The 6,066-nt window shown below is 49.1% G+C and overlaps 1 non-coding gene across 1 annotated transcript; it reads right to left on the reverse strand.

Moving 5' to 3' along the window:
* Window positions 1-5,575: 5,575 nt before the first annotated feature.
* Window positions 5,576-5,680, reverse strand: LOC120972930 (U6 spliceosomal RNA). The gene has a single exon (XR_005767063.1). It is a non-coding gene; the product is annotated as a U6 spliceosomal RNA (small nuclear RNA).
* Between the last annotated feature and the right edge of the window lie 386 nt (window positions 5,681-6,066).

Here is a 6,066-nt window from a genome sequence, read left to right on the forward strand (position 1 = left end):
GTACGTACGAGTTATGTGCTGAAATATCTGTAATGATTCTAGACTGAAACTATGTACTTAATTGCTAACATTTGTTTATTTCAAATAGTTACACGTCGAATGTGAACACGAAAGAGATTTATGAATATTTGTAAAATTCTTAAAATTACCATACACATTTGCTAAGCAGGGGAGAAACTAGAGAAAAAAATTCCATCATTCATTTTTTCCCACCAAATGCCATCAATCATAAAACTACATCCATCAATCACTACACATTTGCACCATATAAATCAGCATATAATTTATCAAACACATAAGCATACAAATTTGTACCATACTCAATTGCTAAACAGACAGAAAAAGAAAGAGAGAAACAGAGGAGAAAAGAGAGGAATGGGACGAGAGAGAGAGAGAGAGAGGGGGGGGGGGGAGAGAGAGAGGTCACCTGCGACGGCGTGCCAAGCTCAGGCGGACGAGACTGGGTGGTCGGGTGCGGAGTTGACTGTTGGAGCTCGAGGTAGCGGCGGACGGGACAGAGCGGTCGGGTGACGGCTCGAACTCGAGCTGGCGGCGGAGCAAAATGAATGAACCTACACTCTGAAATATGTTTATATACATTCATATGTGTCCATGTTGAAATTTCTAAGAAGACTTATATTTAAGAACAAATGGAGTAGATAAATAATGCAGGATGCATGCATCACAGCGTAAAGGTGAAGAAGATTTGTCGTCATCCAGTGAATGACAGCGAAGGCTCCTCCAGGAAGACCAAGATCGATCCCCGCGCATGCAATATGCAAATTAACTGCGAGTTCGTTCGTAGGATAGGATGCAAACATGCAAGATGCATGGATGCATCTTGGTCCGAATTCACGATCCATGGCACGGTTAACGCACACGCACCCGCACCAGCCTCATGCAGCCATCATCCTATCTAATCCTTGTTCAATCGAGTTCATCGACGTGTGGAACAAAAAGCCACGAATTAGACACCCGGTACTGCGAGATAATCAGGAGTAGTATGGAACAAGCATGGCCGGAGTAGATGACATTTTGGCTCCAAATGAAGCCTCCTTTGATTCAAAGGAACTGCATAGGGTTTTTGGAAGATATGGATCCTTAGGAAATTTTCCTATGGTGACCGTTTGATTCACATGATTGGAGTTCTTAGGATTTTTTTTTCATATGATTCATTTGCATTATATTTTGGAGAAAATTTTTCATCCACTCAAACATCCTGATAGGATTCCTTTATTTTTCTCGTGCTACCAAACGTTCTATCATCCAAATTTCTGTATACAAGAGGACATGCCACTCTATTGATGTGTTTTTGCTTTTCTTGTGGTTTGAGAATCCCGTGAATCAAAAAGGCCCTAAAAATCAGGCTCTGTTTGGAAGCAATGTTTTTGTAAAACCTCAGTATTCCGATACTACAGTTTTTCATACCGATGACAATGAATACTGTAGTTTATGAAAACAACAGTTTTTCTAAGTATTGTGGAAACAATGGCATGTTTGGCAATTAAGGTATGCAGCGTTATAATAGGCCACCGCTACCTGTTTGATAGCAAAATATTTTCTATGCATTTTCAGAATACTGTAGTTTTTTAGATTACCATAGTTTTATTTACAATGAGTTGTTTGATTGCCGCTAAAACTGTTGTTTTAATATTGTAGTATTCGACAAACTGCAGTTTTTTCTCTGTATAATAAAAAGAACTCCAGACCTGTTTTTAAAAAACAGAGAAGGCGAAAAGAAGGGCTGGCGTCGTTATCCTTCCGCACTCTCCTCAACAAACTCGCTACTTGCTCTGGCCTCGTTCCCATGCCGCCGCCGCCGCCCTGTCGTCTTTGGAGAAATCTCCCTCGGCGGCCATGGGGAAGCAAAGAGACGGCTGCTCTGTTGTCGTCAGCCGCCACACCCCACATGATTTGTCTGAAATCTAACAGTCATACCATAGCGATTTTGCTGTTTTTCATTCAGACAATTCAGATTCAGGTATCCTTGTTCAAACCATACCACAACAAACTACATCTGGTACTTTTAGCACGGGGTGGGGGCTAGAGGCGAGTGCATGAAACGGTGGCTCAGCTCGGCTCAGCCGGCAGGAAGGAGTGAGGGGGACATATGAGCTAGTTGTTTTCTTCCTCCGGGCTCCTGATGGCATGGCCCGTATGTTAGCTAGCTGAGCATGTTGATCAGCTCCGGCCAGCAGGCGTGTGCTTGCACTGCTAACGGATAGGTAGCTGAGTGTTTGAACGCATCAATACTGTGTTTTGCGGCAACAACCAAACAGGTCACAATAATCTCAATACTTCAACATACTTTGGTATGTCAAAACTGTGGTATCTTGTACCCATTGACAAAACTATTATGGTTTTCAATACTTCAGTTTTTCTAATACTTTACTGCCAAACATAGCCAAGACAAGGTCTTTGTTGTGTTTCTCAGTTTTTAAAAAAGAGGTCCTAACCTCTTTTTTTAATACTGCAAAAATACTACAGTTTTGTGGATACTGTAGTTTATAATACTACAATTTTAACTAGAGCCAAATACCTCAAAGTATTTAAAACTATAGTATTCTGAAATACTGTAGTATTCTTGAAATACTTTAAAAATACTCTGCAACCAAACACAGCCTGAAACGTGTGGTAATACAACATGAACCGTCCGTACGCCGGCCAGGAAATTACGCTGGATGTACGCGCGTGCAGGTGCACCCAGCCAGCCGAGCCCCGAGCATTTCTACACGAGCTAGCTAGCGTGTGGAGGATCCATCCAAATCCTTAAAGGGCGCATCCTGGACCAAGATGTGTGGAGGATCCATCAAGGGGCGCATCCCTGCCGCCACACAACCACGCGGCAGGTGGCCCGCCACAAGATTGAGCAAATGCGACCGGCGCGCGACGGAACGGAGGCTGGGCAGCTGGGCCCTGCCGCCTCCTAGTGTGGCGGCACCACTGTACAAGGCTATGCTTCTTTGGATTGCGGCTCCTTCACACGAGATGCATTGCTGTGCACACTGGCGCTGCATGCAAGGGAGAGAGAGAAATAATGGGCTGCATGCACGCAAGAGGCAAGAGAGAGAGTAATCAAGGGAGAGAGAGAGAGTACTGCGCTGCATGCACGCATTTGAGGGAATCCTATGCGTGCAGTAGCCGCGCGCGAATCTCACTAGCTACAGTACTGCGGCCACACCAGGAGGAGGCAGGGCCCATCTGCCCAGCGCTCCGTTCCGTCCGCGTCAGGATTTTTTGTCGAAAAAAACCACTTGACGACAGAAAAGACCACCTCTCAATCCCATTGACAAAACGGACCAGCTGGGTCGTGGCGGCAGGCGCGCCAGCCGACACGTGGCGCCTGCCGCCACAGAACCAGGCGGCAGGTGGCCCGCCACAAGATTGAGCAAATGCGACCGGCGCGCGACGGAACGGAGGCCGGGCAGCTGGGCCCCGCCGCCTCCTGGTGTGGCGGCACCACTGTACAAGGCTATGCTCCTTTGGATTGCGGCTCCTCCACGCGAGATGCATTGCTGTGCACACTGGCGCTGCATGCAGGGGGAGAGAGAGTAATAATGGGCTGCATGCACGCAAGAGGCAAGAGAGAGAGAGAGTAATCAAGGGAGAGACAGAGTACTGCGCTGCGTGCACGCATTTGAGGGAATCATATGCATGCAGTAGCCGCGCGCGAATCTCGCTAGCTACAGTACTGCCGCCACACCAGGAGGCGGCAGGGCCCATCTGCCCAGCGCTCCGTTCCGTCCGTGTCAGCTGCGTTCACCGATTCCTGTGGCAGGACACATGCCGCCTCCGCGCGTGGCGGCAAGCGCCACGTGTCGGCTGGCGCCACGACCCGGCTGGTCCGTTTTGCCAATGTGACTCAGGGGTGGTATTTTCTGTCAATTGCGTTTGGCAGGTGGTCCTTTTGGACAAAAATTCTTGCATGCAAGGGAGAGTGAGAGTAATAATGGGCTGCATGCACGCAAGAGGCAAGAGAGAGAGAGTAATCAAGGGAGAGAGAGTACTGCGCTGTGTGCACGCATTTAAGGGAATCCTATGCATGCAGTAGTCGCGCGAATCTCACTAGCTACAGTACTGCCGCCACACCAGGAGGCGGCAGGGCCCATCTGCCCAGCGCTCCGTTCCGTCCGCGTCAGCTGCGTTCACCGATTCTTGTGGTGGGACACATGCCGCCTCCGCGCGTGGCGGCAGGCGCCACCTGTCGGCTGGCGCCACGACCCGGCTGGTCCGTTTTGCCAATGTGACTCAGGGGTGGTCTTTTCTGTCAATTACGTTCGGCAGGTGGTCCTTTTGGACAAAAATTCCTGCATGCAAGGGAGAGTGAGAGTAATAATGGGCTGCATGCAAGAGGCAAGGAGAGAGAGTAATCAAGGGAGAGACAGAGTACTGCGCTGCATGCACGCATTTGAGGGAATCCTATGCATGCAGTAGCCGCGCGTGAATCTCACTAGCTACAGTACTGCCGCCACACCAGGAGGCGGCATGGCCCATCTACCCAGCGCTCCGCTCCGTTCCGTCCGCGTCAGCTGCGTTCACCGATTCCTGTGGCGGGACACATGCCGCCTCCGCGCGTGTCGGCTGGCGCCATGACCCGGCTGGTCCCTTTTGCCAATGTGACTCAGGGGTAGTCTTTTCTGTCAATTGCGTTCGGCAGGTGGTCCTTTTGGACAAACAACCCTGCATGCAAGGGAGAGTGAGTGAGAGTAATAATGGGCTGCATGCACGCAAGAGGCAAGAGAGAGAGAGAGTAATCAAGGGAGAGACACAGTACTGCGCTGCATGCACGCATTTGAGGGAATCCTATGCATGCAGTAGCCGCGTGAATCTCACTAGCTACAGTACTGCCGGCACACCAGGAGGCGGTAGGGCCCATCTGCTCAGCGCTCCGTTCCGTCCGCGTCAGCTGCGTTCACCGATTCTTGTGGCGGGACACCTGCCGCCTTGGCCTGTGGCGGCAGGGGCTGCCGCCTCCGCGCGTGGCGGCAGGCGCCACGTGTCGGTTGGCGCCACGACCCGGTTGGTCCGTTTTGCCAATGTGACTCAAGGGTGGTCTTTTCTGTCAATTGCGTTCCACAGGTGGTCTTTTTGGACAAAAATTCCATCATCAGTGCACCACGGCGTCCGATGAAGGAACGGCGATCAACTGTGGCGAGGCATGTCGATCTCCCGTGTCATGTGGAATCAACTGTGGCGTAAAACAATATGTCGGCAGGATGCTTGGAAAAACGTGCTGTATCTTGTTTTGTTCTGCATACACACCACAGACCACGCACGCCAATTGTGTTTATATTGCATACAAGTCAGAAAAAAGAAACTCTAGCAAGATACTGTACGTACGTACTATTCCTGCGTTCATCTGCGCACGCATATGGTGTGAGCGCCTCTCCATTTCAGTATAAGTTTCCGCAAAGAAAAATGAAATGCGGCACTACGTATGACTGTGGCCATGACAGGACGTACGATGCTACTGTCTCGCGCCAGCTATTCTATTGCACCAAGGAATCTTTTTTTTTTCGAATATTGTAGCAAGGAATCGGCATGTATCACGCGCAACTTAATTAAGAATTGACCGTGAGGTATGAACCATTTTTTTATGTATGTGTGTCATCCTTGCACAGGGTCATGCTAATTTCTCTATATCGTTTCAATTTTAATGAATGTCCCAATACCGGGTGACTAGTGCAAAAATGCCTCAAATAAAAAAATGCCGTCAAAAGGATACTTTACCAGGTTTAAATTTTTGTGTCACACACGATGACAGTGTCTTGAACTAAGGGGTACTAACCTGTACGACCCACAGTCTAATGGGCCGAGCTCACGGCCCACTGATATCCACAAGGAAGGACTTCGGAAGCTATAAACCTCGGGCGTAATCAAGATGGAAACCTCTGAAAACTTGGCGTGTATTACATGGATAGCTCACTATTCGACATGACTGGCAACCGACCGTATGTGTAAGCCGTGGGGTTTAGTCTTTAGAGGCACGATTACCAGCCTTAGGGTTTAGAACACGATCATACGATCTCGAGGTAGATCATCTTATACTCGATACTCCATCACATC

This window comes from Aegilops tauschii, chromosome 1 (assembly GCF_002575655.3).
Source record: "Aegilops tauschii subsp. strangulata cultivar AL8/78 chromosome 1, Aet v6.0, whole genome shotgun sequence".
Lineage (NCBI taxonomy): Eukaryota > Viridiplantae > Streptophyta > Magnoliopsida > Poales > Poaceae > Aegilops > Aegilops tauschii.